This window comes from Anser cygnoides, chromosome 1, assembly GCF_040182565.1.
Source record: "Anser cygnoides isolate HZ-2024a breed goose chromosome 1, Taihu_goose_T2T_genome, whole genome shotgun sequence".
NCBI classification, from domain to species: domain Eukaryota; kingdom Metazoa; phylum Chordata; class Aves; order Anseriformes; family Anatidae; genus Anser; species Anser cygnoides.
The window spans coordinates 108,553,794-108,576,332 of NC_089873.1; the positions used below are offsets into that span (position 1 = coordinate 108,553,794).

General features: G+C 36.2%; 1 protein-coding gene across 1 annotated transcript in view; it reads left to right on the forward strand.

The window, feature by feature from the left end:
* The window catches only part of NCAM2 (neural cell adhesion molecule 2), a 284,484-nt gene that overhangs the window by 66,107 nt on the left and 195,838 nt on the right, over nt 1-22,539 (forward strand). The window lies entirely within an intron of this gene.

A 22,539-nucleotide genomic window follows, 5' to 3' on the forward strand; every position in this document is an offset into this window, starting at 1 on the left:
ACAGAAGACTGACGTAACATTATTTAAGCCTGAACCATAGCTGGGATTAGGAAAAAGCTACTCCACCACAGAGATATCAAGGGTTACAGCCTTCTGCGAACCCAAGAGAGCTCAAATAGGCTTTTCTCTGGATCATTAATATCTATTAACACCATTCTAATATTTTTGCTTACTCTTACAGTTATTTCTTGTATCTCTTAGCATAGCTAGTGCACAGTACTGCTCTTATACAACATACAGTTTGGGCAAATTGCTTTATAATAGGTTAGAAAGCTCAAATATTAAGTAGTCTTAAATATTAAATACTAAATATTTCTTTTTTAATCTGATTTGTTTCCAGGTACTTCGGACTTACATCAAAGTATGTTGTGTATGAATATACTGAATGCATGATATGTAGTATGTATAACATGTTTACATTTGTACTGTTTGTTGTGTAAGAACAGGGTATAGTGTACATGTATATTCTTGCATTTAATTTGGGTGAAAGGAAAACATTTTAAAATTTTCTAAGTCTCTCTACATCCATAGCCAACTCCCACGCAGCCATTCTATATAAGCAATATAAAGAGTTTGTGTGTAGTAAAGAATGAGTATTTTAGGTTTGATTGCAGAAGTAATGCACAGCTTGCCTTTTCTTTGAAAACTTGTCCTTGACTTAGATTGGCATGAGAAGCAAATAAGCTGTGGGAGAACACAGAACAGGAAAATGAAAAGAGAGTTCAGAGCTCTATCCTGTCTTTCTTAACCTCCTCAACTTTCAGACAAAAAGACAGAAAATCAAAATAATCACTAACTTTCATCTCAAGGCTACATGCATTTGAAAAGTTGCCTAGGTAGAAATTCTGTTACCAGATAGGCTTTCCTTTCCCGTCAATTGGCTTTGACAAAGGTTTTTTCCTGGAAGCATCTATTATTGTGTACACTTATAGTCAAAACAAAAAACTGTGTTCAAAAAACAACCTTTAGGAGCCTAAGAATATTCCTACATGGTTCCAGATTCTCCTTGATTGCACACAGATTAGTCATAACTGTTCTAAGATCATTAATAACTTGTGTCCCAGTTCAACAGCAGCTGTCGTCTTGTACGTTGAGGAAAGTGTATTTTTCCTTTAAAATAATAATGGCATTTATGCTGGCAGTCATTCTTTCTAAATTCTTCCTGAAGAACACTGAAAAAGAAACCAGTAAATAGAAAAAGTTTCTAAGCAGAGTTGTTTAGTATAATAGCTAGTGCTACTAAACCTATTACAGTAAGTTTGAAAAAAAACAGCAAGTGGCACACACATATCGTACACAGGAAAAGAGAGGTAAAGGAAATCCTCTTTTTTATTTTTTTTTTTTTATTTTGAAAATTTTAGTAAGTATTATAGGGAGGAATTAAAATAGGAAATTCATTTCTATATAGAGAATTTTCCACTGAATGAAAGAAAAGTTTATATTTTCAGCAAGTACTTTCACTTGCTTAAGCAACCTGTAAACCTTTTCTCCAGTTCAGGTTTCTAAGACTCCTTTTCTAAATTAGAGATGTTGGTTTGTTTTTTCAATATATAAAATTCTATTTAACTTTGTTTTCGAGATAATAAGAACAGGATTATTTTTTTTTCCTAGAATTTGCTGATCATTTATATTCCTATATAATATTTTAATAGATAGAACTTACAGTCTTTTTAAAAATATATTTGGAAAAACAACACCCTTTCTTTACTAGTTGGCAGAGTTCAAGTTCCTCTGTGAGTAAAGTTTATGGACTTTCCCTTGTGATTTTCATTCACTTTTAAATGCTTTTGGTTTCTGAGCAGTTACTGTATTTATTTGTCTAATATCATTATGGTCTTTTCCATGAGTGAAAGTGTGTGTGTTTTTTTTCTTCCTCTACTTGCTATTCCTACCCTCTTCCATGTACATTCCTCATAATTAAAAGTTTTGTTCATTCTTTCAGAAGTTTTCTTCTCACCTGATACGTTTTCCAAGTGGTTCTCAAACAACTGTCTTACAAAGCAGTGATTAAATGTGTTTCAATCAAAAGCTTAAGCAAATGAGACTAGGCTGAAAAATAGGTAGGCTTCCGATAACAGGGTGTAGAGTTTGTTGTGGCTTGTAAAATCTGTGGTTTGCTCTGTTGATTTCTCATTACCTCTTCCTCCAATAGGGCTTTGTTATCTGCTCAGATCAGACATACAATGCAATTGAGTTTCTCAGCAGCGTTGAGTTGATCTGTTCTAAGACTAAAAACATTTATGTGGATTAGTGGAAAGTTTTCATATCTATTTCTGAATCAGAAGAAAAGGTTCTGTTTCACCTTTACACTTTAATAGTAAAAGAGTACTGTAAAGTTTTTTTTATGGACACAGTTTACCTTTTTTGAATATTTTTGATGCAAAGGATCATTGTTTCAACTTTGAGAAATGTGCTGGTGCTCTACCTTGTGTAAAAAATATCTGACATTAAAATGACAATATAAAATATTACGATAATAACATAAACTGACTTATAATAACATGCATTAGGTAATGATGCTGTGAGGCTTACCTGATACACTGGCCCACTTTAATTGTTGACTTACCTTTAATGAGGAAACGTGCTATAGATGGATGCAGTGCCAAAGCCTGAAAACTCGTGGGTGTAAATGAACTAAGCATGACTATCTAATGCTGCTTGTTTGCTTTCACCTAAGATATTTCTAACCTTTCTTATACATAGATTCTGTGCGATAGTACAATGACACGAAGCTGCGCCAGGGGAGGTTCAGGCTGGATGCCAGGAAAAAGCTCTTCGCCCAGAGGGTGGCTAGGGCCTGGAACAGGCTCCCCAGGGCAGTGGTTGTGGCACCGAGTCTGGTGGAGGTCAAGAACCACTTGGACAATGCTCTCAGACACATGGTCTGATGATTGTGTGGTCCTGCGTGGAGCCAGGAGTTGGACTCAATGATCCTTGTGGATCCCTTCCACCTCAGGATATTCTATGATTCCAGTACTCTCCTGTTTTCTGAAGATAAAATATATATGTCGCTATAGTCCTTGCTTTTTCATTTTCAATACTATAGCAAAGCCTTTGTGTTGCTGCTGGGAAAATAAAATGTTATTTTTTTTCCCTCAGAGAGATGAGCTTGAACCTAGTTTAAACTTGCCAAGCTCATCTTATTCACCTTGAAGCCTGATTAATGCATGAGCTCTAGCTATTGGGAAAAAAATGTGGTCCAAATAGAATAAATTTGGCTTGCATTAGTCATGAAATCCACTGAACATGCTGTAACTTCCATTACATTTTCTGCAAGATACATTATTCAGAGATGAATTTAATCTATTCATTAATGTTCACATTCAGCAACTGAGACTATGCTTATCTTGGGCTCTATAGCAATACTCCTGTTACCTGAATCTCACATGTTTTTGTGCTCTGCTCTACTTTCTTAATTTGAACTGATTTAAAGTCACATGTGTATTAGTTATTTCATGACCGTCCAGTAATTTTTCCTTAAAAGCTCTCTGATGATGAGTAGTGCAACCTTTTCAAACTTTCCTAGACATCATCAAAAAAGATTCAGCATTTTCTTGTTGTACTACAGTACCATTTTTTCAAGACCATTAGCTAACAGAAATTTGTGGAAAAGTCCAGTTCCATTGCACATCATTTGGCCAGCTTTTTGTTGCTGGTTTTTGCAGCATCGATTTAAAACTAATTTCTCTGTTGGACACTGGTAAAAGTGTAGGGAATTTTGGTAGTATGCTTCAAGGATGAGGAAGTTGAGTTAAATGTGGTCAGTTTTTCTAAAGTTCCCTCCACCCCCTCCTCCTGTCTGGCTGCCAGCAGAGCAGTCAGTGATTCATTTGTGTTTGTCCCTGTTTTCTGCTGTGATACAGTCATTTAACAGAATGGAGACCAACCCAACCACCATCAGTATTTGAAAGAAAAGCTTCTAACACAATCACTATTAACATAAACAAGCAATCAAAGTCAACTGACAAGTCCTGCAACAGTACCATGAAGGGGAAGGATCTGTAGCTGTCTGTAGTGTCTCAGTAATTATACTGATTTTAATTCTTTCCATGCTGTTTTTTCATTTTTTTAATATTTTTTTTTTTACGTTCATTATCTACCTGTGTCTGCTGATCTGGTTTCAGACCTCAACTACAAAGAAATGAAAACTGTCAGTGTGCCCAAACTATGCATAAATATTATGTCAATAGGTGTAATATTGAAGTTTTGATGTTTGTGTGAAGTAGATACTAGCAAAAAATGTTTTCCTTTTCTAGTTTACTCACTATTTAATCACTATTTGTGTGAAACATTTGAATTTATTAACAGCTAATAACATGTGCTGTTGGGTGTTTTGTAATCTGTTAAACTCCACCTAGTGTTTCATGTAATATCCCTTAGCTATGTTAACTAGCAGACCCTGTAGTAGTCAGAAGCCTGACATTGCCAGGTAATATTCAGCACCTCTAAGAATTTGCAGTAGTTAAATGGTGAGGTTTAGCACGAAAGATGAGTTTGCGTGCGCTACAGGTAGGGATGGCAGATTCTACAATTAACCTTTTAACCTAGTGTCCAAAAGTGCACAAAAGTTTCTTCAACAATTTTTGATAAAGCCAATGCAGAAGTGCCTGCAGTGCTGTCATTAATCTGAGAGTGATGTGCCGAATCCTTTAACTGCAGTCTTGTACTTGTAAGTGTACAAATGTTCCTGACCTGCCAGAAGTCAACTATCAATGAACTGTTAAAAGATCCTATGGCCGGTTCCTGAAAGTACACTCACATCTGAGTCTTTGGCTTCTGTCTGTTGTATTCTTCATGGAACTTAATGCTCTGCTGTTACAAACTGTAATCCCTGCAGCAGGATTCTTGAGTATTGTCTTTCTGTAAGGAATGCTAAAGCACGTAATTAATTACGTTAATTCTGGTAAAATGTCTCTGGCATAAAATGCTTCCTTCTGAGATGACTTTAAGGTTGTAGTTTGGTTCAGTAATTAAAGAACAAAAGAATTACAAATATATCAAATTATCCCACAAGGAGTAGGAGATAAAATTTAAGATGTTATGAAAAATATATATCAGAGCATACATATGCATCTTATCTCTTCTGTGTGTTAAGTAAAAGAATTGTGATCAATACCTAGGCAATCAAATTGTCTGGTTTTAAAACACTGGTAGTTTTTGTTTGTCTTCATCTGTCGTTCTTATGGTAATTGCTACAAAGCCAAGACAGGCTAAATTCTGGCCACTTAAAGTGTTTCCTTCCAAGCCATTATCTTATCTGAAAACAATTTGAATTCTCTTTGTTCAGTAAAAGCAATACAAGAAATCTTGCTGAAAGGGCATTATGAAAGATTTCAATAAGGAGTTTGTGCTTAAAAAGAGGGTTTCAACTCTATAAAATATCTGGAAAAAAAGGCCACCCAGAAGAAAATATTTGAAATATGTCCTACATTTTGACTATATGATGTTTACTATAGAAACTGTACTCTTTTTTTTTTTTTTTTTTTTTTTTTTTTATATAGCACTAATGCAAGTGTGTGCTCTGTGTCTCATTTGGAGACTGCTGACTTGGTTAACAAGCAGTTGAGGCATTTACGGTTAATGTCTAAAGTAATGAATGCTACTTACCTTCATGGGCTTGAGTGTTTAAAAGGCACATTTTCAATTCAGTCAGAAGTCTGAAATAATTAAATGCTGCTAAATTTCTACTTACTTGAGCTTTTAAAAGTACGTGATGATTTGAAGTGAACTTGTATAAACAATAGTTCTTTACTGTAATTTACATAATGTGAGGTAAAATGTAGATAGGTTCTTTGTAATGCTTTCTTGGAAGTGAGTGCTGTTGTATTTAGTAATGTAATTCAGTTTCTCTAGCATGTAACATAAGTAAGCATCAGTGGACTTGGAATTCTACAAAGCACAGTAGTGAAAGACAGCACCAGCTAACCAACTGAAAAGACACCAAGAAAATAATGAGACAAAGGATTTTGTTAGTTTTTTTGTTTGTTCTTATAAGACAAATGGAAGGAAGAGTCTGGTTTGATTTCTTGTTGGCACACAAGCTTTTAAAGAGTGAAATATATTAATGGGAAAAATGTGTACTAATAAAAATATACAAATAAGCTACTACTAAATTTTAGTATTAGATGATGACATGGAAAGAAAGCAAAGATATACAGCTGATATAATGGAAAATTAATATCATGACTTTTATCCCTTGGGTTTTCTGCAAGAGTTTCTGAAAGATGAGACTTAAAGCTCTAATTTTAGATTTAATAACCTGGTAATTTTTGATGAGAAGCTATAATATTATAGCTCTACTAATGTACTTGATCATTTTGTTTATTTTTAAATTATTTACTTCCTATTTCATCCTTCTTGATAACTTGAGGCTTGATTTTCAAAATCACTCATACTTGGTTTTTCGTGTAATTTGAGGTTACTGTTATTAATAGAGGGCATAGAAGTAGCCAGTTAATTATGGAAAACATAATGGTGGTTAAGTAATATTTTCATTATGTTATTAACTGTCACATGCTGCATTTTTCACATACTATTATATTATTGAATAGTGATTGTACTATACTACTATATAAGAAATGTCATATGTTTCCTTTTTCTTTCTTTCTGATAACTTTTTTTTCTTAATATACTCACTTAAATGTATTTAATAGCAGGGTAAAGTTCATACGCTTGCAATTTTGTAAATACTTTTTTTTTTTTTTCTGGAGCATTGAAAATAGATTAAATTAAAACAACAGAAATAATACAGTAATAATACAGAAATAATATATAAAAGTAATACATAAGTAGAAATAATAAAGAAATAACAGTAATGAAAATATAATATTAAACATAGGAACATGGACATAAATGTAGTGATCTCTGATGCATCAGACTGTCTAAAAAATTATAGCTAAAGTTTAGAGGTCAAATTCTGCCCAGAAGTAGCTAATCCCCTTCTCCACAAGAATAGAATGTATGTGTCAAATTTTAATAATGTTGTTTGAATGCAGGAACACTGCTAATAAACCCTACTTATAGTGTACCAAAGGAACCATGTGCAACAACAAAAATAGCCTTATAAAATTCATATTACAGGTTCCTAATCAGACTTTAGGTATATTTGAAATGGAAATTGACATGCTTTTCTTCTCAATTGTCAAAGTCCTCATTAAAACTAAGATCGCAAGTTACACATGAAAGATGGATTTTGGCCTTTTGAGAATGAAAATGTGATGTTGGAGTCTGCATGCAAATTATATTATTTGCATTTGCCTTTATTACAAGGACGTTGAAATAATATATGTATAAAATATACATTTATTGTTCAGAATTTTCGATTTTTTGTTATAATCAATAACAAGTATCCGAATGTTCTCCCCTTTTACCTCACTCTTCCCAACTAATCTTCTGCCACCCCCATGCACATTTGTATCTTTCACGGTCCATTATAGAAGCCATTTCCTTTAGCAGGGAAGAGAAAAGGCATTTGACAGGCACCCAGTTCAATAACAATTTAACTTAAGAGATGTTAAAGACCATCTAGTTCCAACCCTCCTGCTGTGGGCAGGGATGCCACCCACTAGATCAGGTTGCCCAGGGCCTCATCCCGCTTGGCCTTGAGCACCTCCGGGGATGGGGCATCCACAGCTTCTCTGGGCAATCTGTGACAGTGCCTCACCACCCTCTGAGTGAAGAATTTCCTCCTAACATCTAATCTAAATCTCCCCTCTTCTGGTTTAAAAGCCTTCCCCCTTGTCCTGTTGCTGTCTGTCCATGTAAAAAGTCATTCTTCATCTTTTTTATAAGCTTTAAGTACTGAAAGGCCACAAAGAGGTCTCCCTGGAGCCTCCTCCAGGTTGAACAGCTCTCTCAGTCTGTCTTCATAGGAGAGGTGCTCCAGCCCTTCGATTACCTTCATGGCCTTCCTCTGGACCCACTCCAACAGGTCCACATCTTTCTTGTGCAGGGGGCCCCAGACCTGGGTGCAGTACTCTAGGTGGGGCCTCATGAGGGCCAAGGAGAGGGGCACAATCCCCTCCTTCTCCCTGCTGGCCACTCTGTTGATGCAGCCCAGGATGCAGTTGGCCTTCTGGGCTGCAAATGCACATTGCTTGCTCATGTCGAGCTTTTTGTATACCAGAACCCCCAAGTCCTTCTCTGCAGGGCTGCTCTCAATGAGTTCTTCTCCCAGTCTGTACTCATGTCTGGGATTGCCCTGGCCCAGGTGCAGCACCTTGCACTTAGACTTGTTGAACCTCATTTAGTTCACACAGGCCTACTTTTCTAGCTTGTCCAGGTCCCTTTGAGTGGCATTCCTTCATTCTTCTGTATCAACGGTACCGCTCAACTTAGTGTCATCTGCAAACTTGCTGAGGGTGCACTCAATTCCACCATCTATGTCATTGATAAAGATATTAAGCAGTATGGGTCACAGGACAGATCCACGAGGGACACCACTCATCACCAGCCTCCACCTGAATATAGGGCTGTTGACTGTAACTCTCTGGGTGTGTTCATCCATGCAGTTCCTTATCCACCAAATAGTCTACCCATCAAATCCGTGTTTCTCCGATTTAGAGATAAGGATGTCATGCAGGACCATGTTATAGGCCTTACAGAAGTCCAGGTAGATGACGTTGGTCAGTCTTCCCTTTTTGACTGATGCAGTCACTCCATCATAGAAGGCCACCGGATTGGTCAGGCACGATTTGCCCTTGGTGAAGCTGTGCTGGCTGTCTCAGATCACCTCCTTGTCTGGCATGTGCCTTGACATTACTTCCAGGAGGATCTGTTCCATGATCTTGCCAGGCACAGAGGTGAGGCTCACCGGTCTGTAATTCCCTGGGTCCTCCTTTCTACCCTATTTAAAAATGGGAGTGATGTTTCCCTTTGTCCAGTCAACGGGGACTTCACCTGACTGCAAGGACTTTTCAACTATGATGGAGAGAGGCTTGGCAACTGAAGCAGCCAATTCCTTCAGGACCTTGGGATTCATGTCATCAGGCCCCATAGACTTGTACTGGTTCAGTGTCATCGTATGGTCTCAAACTTGCTCTTTCATTGTATACACAAACAAATTTAAAAGTTTAAGCATGTTCAAAACCATTAAAATACATGTAAAAGAGGCTTGGGGTGGTTGAAAGACATTTTGCTTTGGTATCAAATGGAGTATAAAGTAGGCAAATTTGTTCGCTAACAATCACAGAATCATAGAATGGCTTGGGACCTCAAAGATCACTTAGTTCCAACCCTCCTGACATAGGCAAGGATGCCACCCACTAGATCAGATTGCTCAGGGCCTCATCTAGCCTGGTCTTGAACACCTCCAGGGATGGGGCCTCTACAGCTTCTCTGGGCAACCTGTTGCAGTGCCTCACCACCAGAATGTATTTATAAAATAGCTGATATTATTTATATGGTTTTCATCTTTTGAATAAAAAGGAAAGCAAAAATGAAATGACTGCTCAGACATGCAGTTATCTGTGCACATTCCGGATTGATTTAGTTTTGAATATCTAGAAGAATGGAGCCTCTCTGGGCAACCAGTTCCAGTGTTAAACTACTTGCACAGTTAAAGAGTGGTTTCTTATGTTTAAGAGGAATGTCCTGTATTTGTGCCCTTTGCCTCTATTTTTGTCATCCTTCTCAATGAGAAAAGTTTGTCTCCGTCTTGTTCAAGCCTTCGCATTGGGTATTTATGTAGATTGACAATATCCCCCTGAGCTGCTCAGGACCCTTCTATGCTGAAGGGTCCTGGTTCTGTCAGCTTCTCCTGTTACGACAGATGCTCAAGGCCCGTAATCATCTTTATGGTTCTTTGCTGGACTCACTCCAATGTTTCTGATTGTTTATTTTTTAAACATGGAGCACAGCACTAGACCCAGATATATTTCACTTGGGCTGAGTAGAGGGGAAGAATCATGTCCCTTTACCTGCTGGCAACTCTCCACCCAGCCCAGGAGGCTGTTGGTCTTCTTTCTTGCAAAGGTGCTATGGTGATTCGTGGTCAATGGAGTGTCCAGCACAATGCTTTCTCTGCAGAGCTGTTGTGCAAGGCCTGAAAAGCTGCTTTCCAGCCACCTGACACGCAGACTCTACTGGTAGATAGAGTTACACCTCCTCAAGGGCAAGACATGGCATTTCCCTGTGCTGAACATGCTGAGATTCCTGTTGGACCATTTCTCCAGTCTGTCAAGGTCCCTTTGATTAGCAGTGCAGCCTTGTGGCATGTCAACAACTCCTCTCAGTTTTTTTTTTTTTCACGGGGACTTGCTGACGGCGCACTCTGTCCCATCATCCAGGTCATTTATGAAGATGCCAAGCAATATTGGCCTTGCTATTGATCTTGTGGGTACCTTCTAGGGAGTGGATAGACTTTGTGCCAGATGATAGCCTGAGCCCAGCAGCTCAGCCAGTTTTCCATCGACCTCACTGTCCAGTTATTTATCCCATCAGTCTATCTGAGGATATTAAGTGTTCAGAATGTTCAGAATGTTTAAGTGCAATTAATTTATTTTCATTAATCTGTGATGACTTCTCATCCTTCATTTTTGGAAATGGGTTCCTGGATTACTTGCCCAATCACCTTCTCAGGGATTGAGATGAGGCTGACTGGCCTGTATTTTCCAGTATGCTCATCTTGGCTCTTCTTGAAGATAAAGGTGACTTCCAGTCCTCACGCTCACCTCTCCCGATTACCAAAGACCTTCCAAGGTAATCAAGTGTGTTCTCTCAGTGACATTGGCCAGCTCCCTCAGCACTTGTCAGAGCATCCTCCACACCATAAGGTCCTGTATATGTCTATGGACCTCGTTTATGTCCAGTCGGCTCAAATATTCCCTAACCTTATCATCCTCCACCTGTGGTAGGTCTTCCTTGCACTCATGTGTCAGGGACCTTGGATTCCTGGGCACAAATCTTACAAGGCAAAGAAGTCTTGGCCTTGTAGCAAGGCCTCGGACTTTTCATGTCCTTCATCACCAGGTCCCCTGCCCAATTCAGCAGTCGGCCCACATTTCCCATGGTCTTTTCCTTCTTTTTTCTTTTCTTTTTGGCTGCTCATGTATCTGTAAATGCCCTTTCTGTTTGTTGTTGTTGTTGTTGTTTTTGTTGTTGTTGATCTTCACATCCCTTGCCAGATGCAATTCCAGGTGGACTTCGACTTTCTGAACTTCATCCCTACACTCTAAAGCCACATCACTATTTTTCTCTCAGTTTTCTCATCTGAGGAATCTCTTGGACCTCTCTTCTTACTAGGGCTGTATCCCATTGAATTCTTCCCCAGCTTTATTTTTCCAGATATGAGATTATTTCTTATCCATCCATTTTTCAGCCAGAGATTTTTGTGCATCTTCCAAAGCTGTTTTGTATAAAAAAGGATTATTTCAAAATTTACTAAGCCACAATCATATCCTTCCCTTCAATCTTTGCTTCCTTTTAAAACCTGCCAATATTCTGATACAGCCTGATACATACAGTTGACTCCTGTTCTATGTTGGTTAGTGTTAGTGTTTTCTTGTGCTGTCATTTTCTGCCAATGAAGAATTTTCTTGCTACTCTTTGGCAATAAATTGGAGATACAAAAGAACCTTTTGAGTTTAACATGTACCAGCAGGATAAATGGAAAAAGATACTTACAAGGACCAGTTTAATGGAATACATTCTAAAATAGTAGATAATCAAAGTACCTGTGTTTCAGGCAATTCATTATAGCGTGCCTACATAAACATGCATTCTTTAAAGAGGTAAGGAAAACCTGCATAATTTTAGTACATATTGCTTTTCCAGTAAGGATTTGTCTTAATATGAATTACAAAAACACTGAAGGAATGATAATGGAAGATAATGGAAAGAAATTAAAAAGTTGGACTTGAATCTACTGAGTTACCGTAACTGGCCCAGCACATTAACTTCTTTATTTAAGTTGATAGTCTTTCTATGTGTCACTTATTTTTTCACAAACAACTGCTAAGCTTTTACATAAAGTCATTACGCGATTTTAATTTTTTATGTTTTTTTGAAGGATTAACTGAAGGTATAATTACGCTGGCCAATAGCAAATTATTTCTTATCTGCTTGGGTACTGCAGGCTCTTTAGGCATGCTTTCAGTGATGTCTGCATGCTGTTTTCTCTTCTGAGTATAGAAATCCCTAATTAGGTTACCTGCTGTTTATACTTATTAAAATTTGGGACTTGACCACGATTCTATGCACTGATGTATTGGTGATTCCTGAGCTAGCTCCAGAGAGCTGGTGTATCTACGGGGTTCAGTATGGTGCCCTGCAGAGATGCCAACTTTGGTTCCAAAATAGTATAATCAAGTCTTTAGGAGGTCTTCAAGTCTTAAGTCCCTCTGAGGAATGCTTTCCTGAATCCAGTTCTACAGCTAGCTTGGAGAATGCTAGTTTGAAGTCAAAAAAAAGATGAGTGATTGGCCAGGTTTGCAGATGGTGGTCAGTGGTGGTTTCCTTTCCAGTTTAGTTTATCTATTTTATATCTCTAACAAATGTCCAAAATCAGTAGAATTGTAAATTTTGATGGGTAACTTGACGTATGAGTAATTGGAATGCAAACTTACTGTGGACTTGCAAGTACTGGCCCCAGCTTGGTCAGTGGCAAAAAGAAAGTATAAACCCATTCAGTAAATGGGTCGTTAGTGTCTGAAGGAAAAAGATACAATCTAAATTCTAGTGAGTATACCACTGTAGTCAAGGAAAAAGCCAATTTTATTAATACCCAACCAGAATTGGATTTGTTTATTTTTTTTTTTCAATCTAGAAAAGCAATGGATGACAAACTGTTTCAATACCCTGTTGCATGTATTAGGGAAGTAGAATGGCATACTGTTCTGCAGCAGTGTAAAATAGAAGATGTTGCATTGTAGATGGAAGAAATCCAGCTTTTACCAAAGAAAGCAGAAACTACTTTTGGTTCAGTAGTATTAGTACTAGTATATCTATTCAAGCTAAGAGGCCTTTTGTAGTTGAGTATATGAGCTGTTTCAGATATGAAGAAATGTGAAGAAAAAACAACAGTAACACTGCTTTTGATTTGTTTCCTGTCTGTATTTCTGGACTGAAAACCAGGAGCTGACAATTTAGATTAGACAAGGAAGCAAGGAGAGAAGGGAAGGATAAGCAGGTAAAGATAGACAAGACCAGACTGAAACAATAATAAGTACAGTATGTTTGTTGCCATTTCTGAACAGAGTTACTGAATTCTTACATGGTTTGTTATACATTCAGAAAAATACTGTCCAGAACATGAAAAATTAACCTAACATGGATATTTTTTTTATGACAGAAAACCTAAAGATAAATGAAATTCTGAGATGAAATGCTTTCGAAACAAAAAGTCCCATCCCTGTCCCCAAAAAGTCTTTTTTTTTTTTTTTTGAGGTTCTCCTTCAACATCTCATTTGCAGATGTAGCTGTGTAACTGAACTATGACATTCAGTATACAAAAAATAAATTTATTTACATGCTTTCTAGATGTACATTTACAGAACTCACTTTTATTCCACACTCAGCTGCATGCATTTCAATACTGAATGCTCAGGCCTGCACTTTGTTTGTCAAAGGTCAAAAGTTGGTGAAAAATATAAGAAATTAAAATGCAGGATTCATTAAATGCAGTTACTGTTATTAAATGAGGATATATTCGCAAAGTAAACCTTGCATCTTTAAAATTACTCCAAAACTCCCTCCACCGTAGCTTCCCCGTTTATATTTCCCATATTACTTATCTTCTGGGAACTACCAATTTTATATCTTTTAAGAGTCTGCACCATTGCATCATAACAAAGGAAACAAAGAACCTTACATGTTTAAGTCATTTTTTTAATATTTCTGCATGAAATCCAACCTTAAAGTAATATTGCCCTTAGTTATCTGAAATTTATTTGCATTTTCCCTGGTCTTTTCATTCCTTGCTCTTTCCATTGTTGCTTAGAGCTTTAGAAGGTCTAACAACTTATTAAAACCAGAATATTGAGATTCAGCTGGTGATTGAAGTGATATAATGATAAAATTCCTGTATCACTGTGTTACGTATAAAAGTAAGATGGAAATTATTTTGTAAACTTGCTTGTGTTACTTGACATAGAAAACGAAGGATTAGTTCTACAGGAAAGATGAAAGTAGTTAATGCCATTATTGTCTTTGTCTACTAAGATTTTTTGTTTCCCCAAAATTTTTATACGACACTTAAAATATATGAGACAGGTTCTTCTTTAATATGCTAAGCTGTTTGCTAACATTGAATAAATGTGTTACTCTTGGAAACGGACGTATTTGTAAATGTTTAACTTTTTTTTTCGTTGTATTTTTTTCTCATCACCTCTAATCTTCATCTTCCTCTTCCTCTTTTAATTCTCAGTAGCCGCAACCCCCCAAAATTCTGGCTGACCACTAGCCAACAATCTGGTAAAGCAGTTTGCGTCTCTGGGGTAGTAATAGAAACAACAAGAAAAATACTGCCAGTATTTATCTTGACCATTACCTTGTCATTGCCCTGTGAATGAACTGTGCGAGGAACTGAACAGTGATTTAAACGTACAGTTGTTCTCAGGAGCAATCTTGTAACAGCTGGGTGGTTAGGTAAAAATCTGTACCTCAGAATGGATTCATAGCTTACTTTAAGGTGGGTAGAATTTGGACATTTTTTCACCAGTGTAGAATTTTTATGTTGATTGTGGTGCTTCTGGCTAACTCCTCCTTCCTAATTCTGTGTATATATCCAGTCCAGTATCAACTTGTGTGTAAAGACTTCTTACAAATATTTTACGGTATTCAATTTGAAGAAGATAGTTCTTCCTAAATGTATTTTGAATATAAAATCTGTTTGATTATGGGACTGTTATCCCTATTTTTCTGCGACTATAATATAACTTGCATATCTTAAAATACAGCGTTTTATCAGAAAATGTCATACAGAAAATTTTATATGACTTACATATCTTACTATGCTATCACAAGTGCTGTTTTATTAGAAAAAACTTGTTGTGGGTTAACCCTGGTAGACAGCTATGCACTAGTCCTGTTTCTTTCCCCCATCAGGATTGGAGAAGGTTAGAAAAGTTGTGGGTTGTGATAAAGACGGTTTAGGCAAGGCAAGGCAAAGAAGCTGGGGGTCAGTTATCCTGGCTGCGTCCTCTCCCAACTTTTTATGTATCCTTCAGCCTACTTGCTAGCAGGAAAGTTTGATGAACAGCAAAGGCCTTGACTCTTTATAATCAATGCTCAGCAACAGCTGAAACGTTGGTGTGTTATCAGCACTATTTTCATCAGAAGTCAAAAACATATCACCACATGAGCTACAATAAAATTAACTGTATCCCGACCAAAACCCAGCAGAAATTGTCACAAAAGTAAAAGACTTACTGAAAATAAGAATGTCTTGATGGGATGGTGTTACCCGGAAACTTGTAAAAAAAAAAAAAAAAATCAAATTACAGAATTCTCACATAAGAAGAACAGCCTTAAATAATTGACTGTTCCTGAAATATTGAAGGACAATGATAAAGATATTTCCCTCAGATTTTTTTTTTTTTTTTTCTGGACATGAATTCGATTTTGAGTCATAGTTTTTCGTGTTAGTGTGGTGAAATAATTTTGACTACCAGAAGTCACTGGACATGGGAGAATAAATTTATTTTTTCCTAGAAAAACAAAAGAAAATGAAACATTGTTTTCAGTAGGAGTTCTGCTGGGTGTTTAGTGATCAAATCCTGTAGAATTTTTTTTATTTTTTTTTTTTCATGTGCTGCTAGCGATCTGTTAGGTAATGCCATCACTACTTATTCTCTGGGAAATTGTGGAAGTTCACCCATTTCTGGAATATACTTTCTTATTTCCTCTCCTATCTTTTTTTTCCTTACTGGCCCTGACACCGTAAGTCTTAGAACAAGGTACCTATAGTGGTTTCAGTAACTGTATATATGTACCTTTTAAAAAGGTTCTTTCTATAAAAACTAAGTTAATGTCAGCTCCATAGCATGCCAGTTTGCCTGCTCTCATGCAGGTTATTACAAGTACTCGTCAAAAAAAAAAAAGTAGTAATTTTCTTCTGACACTGTAAGAAAGGTGTCAGCTAGTTTGAATGGTAATAATTTTGTTTTTGTTTTACTTTTAAAGAAGCAAAAACCTTTTCTAAATTACTAACTTTAAAGTACAGCTTTAGTTGCACAATGGTTTTACCTGTAGCGTGAAAGACTACTGTTTCATCTAAAAGATTAGTTTTCTTCCACAGAATTGTGTTTTAAGCAGGCTTCCAGCCAAACAGTTATTTTAGGCTTGCCCAATTTATATGTCCATGGTCTCCAAAGAGATGTCATTGAAGTCTGGTAATTGTTAATCTTTTGAAAAGGACATGTAAAGTTATAAATAAATACTTTAACATTAATTTTTGAGGAACAACCTCAGGGATTTGTTTGCGTGAATTTCATTAATGGGATTTGCACAATGAAAAATCCCTGTGTACTACACTGTAAATGTCTTTTTGTATGTGTTTGCCATTTAATTTGTATCATTCCTTACTATAAGCTAGAAAATTAAAAAAAAAAAAAGAAAGAAGATGGCTTTATTTGCAATTGAATGTGGTGCATAGGTTGCAAATTCAGTCATATTGTAGAGTCACAGGTCATTCAGACATTCAGGTGGGGGGAGCAAACAGCAAATAAACAAACAGAAGTCATGTCAGAACAGATGGTGCTTCCACAAGTGTTGGCTGTCATAGCGAAGGTCTTACAGAAACAGCATGCCCTTGGCCTGTAGCCATCGAGTTTTCCCTAGTGGTTATACCAGGCATCCAAGGTTACTTTCAAGAGCAGCTGTTTTGCACAGATTGTGGCAGATTTGATGTCTGTGACAGTTCCAGGAGAAATCCTGTAAGAGCTGTTGAGAAGTCAGGCTGCTCCAGGAGAGTCACCAGCAAAACATACTGTGTGGTCCAGAACCCATCACCACGAGTTAAAAGTTGTTACTGGCTGATTCCTTAACCACCTCTTCCCACTTCTGTCATTTTAGGTAGAGGTGCTTTTGTATTGAAACACCACCTATCAGGAGTGCAGATGTAGGTCATGCATGATTTTGTGTTTGTTCCTAATGTTAATCTCTATAGATTAACTGCTAGTAGAAGGGAAAAAATAATTATATATATATATATGAAATGCTTCCCTCAGATAATTGTGCCAGTGTACAGCATTCACACTCACTAGTTTTCCTCTTCTTTCTGCTCAATTCTCATTTCATTTTGATGAACAAAAGATACATACATAAAACGCAACACCAGATCCAAAACCGTGCCTAAGGAAATTTAGTATGAGACCACTTGAGTCATTTTTTCTTAAGGTGGATTTACGTCAGAATCTTCACTTAACCCAGGATATAGACTGGATAGGTTTTACCTTACCATCCTCTTCAGTTGAGACTGTGGTGTTGTACGTGCATAGAAAGTGTTCTGAGTGGTACCAGGTGTAGGTGCGTGTTTTAGAACAGCCATTAAATTGAATCTGTTCTGGAACACAACAGCAGTTTGGGGAAGAATAAGGTAACGTGTCCATTTGTATATGCCAATACAATACAAAATCATTTGTAGTTTATATTAATTTCAAACTGCATTTTACAGTTAGGTATCAACCATCCTCATTGACTTCTCTGGATTATTAGTAGATAGCTTGTGTCTAAGGTGTGAACCGCAGTGCTACATAAATAAAACTTCATTCCAATTAATTCTGAAGTACTTTCATTCTGAAAACATCTGTTCTTCTGCAACTATGACTGCTGTTTTGCTTTTATTTCATCATTCTAGGGGGTGCAATTTTTAGATTTTAAAGGCATCTGTCTGCAATACTTATTGTTGTACAGGAAGCTTACAGTTTGGATGCACGTTGTTTGTCTTACCAGATCCACATTATGTTAGTTTGGGGAGATTTTGCAATTCAATTACTATATGCTGTTTACTAGTTCTGCCACTAATATTTGAAAGTAGCATCTGATTTGTAGCTGTTTCAGTTTATGTGCATCTAGGCAGTTCGTGGTTTAGTTCCAATATTCCTTGCTTTTATAAAACAAAGTGAATCAATAACCACTAAAAGTAAATCAGTGTTTCTAAAATAAGTTTCTTCAGGTTAGAACATATTAGTGGACATTTGAAAATACAGCATACTCTAAATAGGATTATTGTCCTTTTTTCAGCTTCTGAATTACTAAGCAGTTTCTGTATTGGATGCTTTAGAATGGAGATGAAGCTTTTAAGGATGAAAAGTAGAGAAGTAATTTCAATGTTTATTGAAAAGGGACAATCAAGATAATTGTTACAACTGAAAAGTTGCACCTGCTTCCTTTTTTATTTCTCCTATTCCTCTACTGTATCTCTGTTGCTTTAATTCTCTGAAAGAGCTCTTGAAACTTTTTAAGGTTCATCATTTCTTTCATTTCTCAGATCTTCTATGTTTTACTAAAGCAACATCAACACACTTTTTTTTTGTTGTTTGTTTGTTTGTTTTTCTTCAATGATCATTAATCAACTGAATATGCCTAAGGCCAAATTGTAATTTTAAAATAATTGGTTCAGTATACTTACTAAGTCATATTTATGATTGTCAGAACAGCGAGTCTTTTATTGAATGAAACTTGCTCGAATAGGTATGGCATTTTTCCCACTTTAAAAGAATTTACGATTCACACAGCAAAAGTACTGCTTTGCAATCTAGTCTCCTGTTTCATGCAGTAATTAGTGCAATAACTGAGCTTCAGAAAACATGGCAAAGAAACATAAAATATGGCGAAAAAAAAGATTTTTCGATGACCACAGCAGAACCTAGACCCTCCTAAACCTGAGTCTTACACTGGGTAATCATTACCTGGCTAGACTGTGGTGGGTGGAGAAATTCATATGAAGAAGAACCTTATTGCCTTGTAACTTAAACACGTTTTAAAATACTTGGTTGAATATTTCAATTAAAAATACATTTTTATATATAGCATCTAGGATCTTTCATATTCGGAAAAAAAATGCTAAAGAAAAAGGAAGAGCTGAACTTTCCAGCTGCAAAACTGTTTTTGTTTGTGCATATTAGTCATGTACATAGAACGTTAGTCATAGAACATTTGTATATATTAGTCAGTGAGGGAATGCTCTCTCTTCTCAATTTATCAAATCAATTGCTTTCTGATACAGAAAAAATAATTATGTAGAGCACCTCTCAAAGTATCTTTAAAAATACATATATATGACCTAATAAATGATAGTTAGTTATGGATGAACAGCTGAGATCATTCTGAAATAGGCCAAATAGTGCATGCCTACCCCTGCAACAGCAAGTCAATGCCCAGGAGTCATTTGGTAAAAACTGACCTTTTTGTCTGAGCCTGAGGTCTGGTAGTGACAGCCCTGGTGATGGCTGGTGTCCTGGGCTCCCTTAAGAGCACACCCCAGGGACCTCAGGTTCAGCCTGGGCTGCATGAGGCGACGCTCCTGGGGACCAGTGTCCTCCTAGACTGGCTTCAGGCTGCCTTTAAGCACTCAGGGCTGGAAGCACACTGGGACAGGTGGTTTGCGCTGACAGCCTCACCATACATTTACAGTTCTAGGTAGAGATTCCACTTAGGAAAAAAAAAATAAATTACAAATACTTTTCACTCAAATGTTGTGTTAAAACGTGTAATAAATATCTGTACTTTTTGCTCTGTTATGAACCACAATCCTAATATGGGAGGTTTTTTACACACAGTTTTCTCTTCTTTTCTGTTCAAGACTGTCAGTGAAGAAGGAATTTGTATTTTAGAAAGATACTAATTCCCTTTTTAAGAAACGTGGTATTGCAAACAAAGTAATTGAGTATTCCTTAGAGGGTGGTGTTGCTAGAGAAATGCAGTACAGTAATTTTTGATTAATTACTTAAGTTTATATGCCAAAAGTAAATAGCTCCTTTTAGTAGGTAATACTGCTGTACAATCCCTGAAGAATTACTAGATTGTTTATTAATGTTCAGCAACCAACTTAATCTGTTCATAGAAATATTATCTACATAAGGAACTGTTCACTTTGTGGAAAAACCAACAATTTAATGTTACTATATTTTATATCTTACTCTAAAATATAATGTATAAAGGTTATTTTATTTTTATTTATTGAAATCAGGTGTTATAAGACAGAAACAGCTCTCACTTGTTTGTCTGTAAATAGCAACAGTTCTGTTACAGAGATCTTAAATTGCAATGCTTCTCTTAAGACTGTTTTTATAACACTAAAACCACACAAAAAGTGACAAGACAGATTCAAAAATGCATATGTTGATTAGAAAGATATTTGAAAGTACTTTGGCTAGTAAGAGTGAGCAGACTGAAAAGGAAGCTATATGTAAGTAAAGTGGAAAAGGCAAGGAAAAGGAAATAGAGAATGGAATACGGAGGAATCAAGTCTTATTTTCTAGCTGGAAAAAGAAAGATCCTTACCTTCTCTTGATTTTGCCAGAGATGATAATTATGTAAGTACAGAATAACTAGCTGGCACTGTTTTTCTACTAGTCAACACTACTGGAATCAGAAGTGCTGTTGGCTGATTATAATTACAAGCATTTTATTAAGCCAAATACAGAGATGCAAAGGCATTTGTTGAGAGACATCCTGGGAGCAATCCCAGTTGTGTCTAGGTTTTATTTGTTTCTGTTTTATTCTTCATCGAGTTGCTTTGTGAATAAAAGTAAATAAATCTAGGAGCAATATTTAATCTGTTTATGGTTCTGATGGATTATTAGCAAGAGAAATAAAATTTATCTTCATTCAGATCATCACCAGGCTACGAATGACTTATGAGATAACATAGTGCCCTAATCTGTCTGCTGAAGTTAATTCATAACTGTATGTATGATTTCTGATAGAGGAAGAGAGTAAATCCCCTTCACTTCTGAAAGGATGTTCATTGCTGGCAGGAAGGAATGGAAAAAGGGATAGGCAGAACAAAACCTAAACTGAGACACTGAACATCCTTTAATAATAAAAGGATTGGTGGCTCATATATCAAATAACAAATTTAAACAATGTTTTTTGTCCTTAAAAGGCATTGCAGTATTGGTTTGGGGGGATAAAAGAGAAAATAAAGAAGGAATTGATTGGTTATTCTATCCTTAGTTGTTATGATTATGTGAGTAATTACCAAATGCCCATTCCCTCTCTTTCATCTGTGGTACTGAAATAATGTTATCCATAATAGTTGTGTGATATAATGCTGATTAAAAAAATAATAATATCAAAACACACTAAAAAAAAATCACATCATTTTTGAATCACCAGAGTATGTTAAATTCACAGATATAAAATTAGTATAGATCGAAATGGAGCTGATAGTTTCACTGAATGTACTTTTTTCTTGCTATTGAGTTGATTCTTGTAGTCATTCATGGGTTTTATTTCTCTCTGGGGTGATGTTTTTCAAACCTTGCCATTTACCTAACTAATCATTCTGTTCGCGTTTGCTAGGAAATGCAACTATATGAAAACAGGCATATGAGACTACTGACCCATAACCATCTCTGCTGCCCTTTTTAAACCTTTCATTTTCCAATGAAGCTATCCTAATCATCCTTGCATTTCTTATTAAGTTGCTATGCACAGCTGAAGTCAAGGACGGAATGGTCCGATGGCTGATTGTAGGTTTGATTATCCACTGGATTTTCTTATGCCCAAGAAATTCATGAGCTCAAATCTGTCAGGCATCCCTGATTACATTTACAGACATAGCCTGGGTACTTCTTAGTGTTCACTGATATCTATACATAATGCAGGAAAGAATCAGATGGAAAAGATTTTTATTAACTTCTAATAAGTTGACATACTCCTGCATTCCATAGAGATCATTTATTTGTATCATTGTTTTGCACAAATCCAAATAAAAAGCCTTTGGTAAAATGAAATAAATTAACAAATGTGTTGAATTACAAGCTATATATCATACTGTCCTCTCTAAACTTCCTCCAAGAGTTGTATTTTCATCTAATGCAAATAAAACCATGTGTATATCATCACAATTTTTTGTAGTAGATTTCTTTATGTGAAACAATATAGCTGAGAAAAAGTAATCACTATAATAATTGAGATAACCAAAACAAATGTGCAGGTTTAAAATATTTGCAGTCCTGAATGTTGTTTATGTATACATAATTACATAAGAGTTCTTTATATATCATTTTTATTTTAAGATTAAAAAGGCCTGGTTCTGAGAAGGTAAAATGTACTTGCTAATCAGCTCAATGTTATTTTTATTGTGTACCAAGTGCTGTTCTTCATTTATGTTCTTTCACTGCCTTTTGGTCTGTTTTGGTCTGCATCCATACAGAGATGTGTACCTTTAGACTGGCTTTCCACCTTTTGCTAATACAATTAATGGTTTTAAAATCTAGGTTAAGTTTATGCTTAGAATAGAAGTTTATAGAGCATGTTTAGAATAGCAGTGTCTAAACACAGACTTGTAGTTCACAAAAAACTGTACAAATACCATACTTTTAGACTGGCCCAATTGTACATTATCATCATTTTTTTTCTGTACTTCAACCT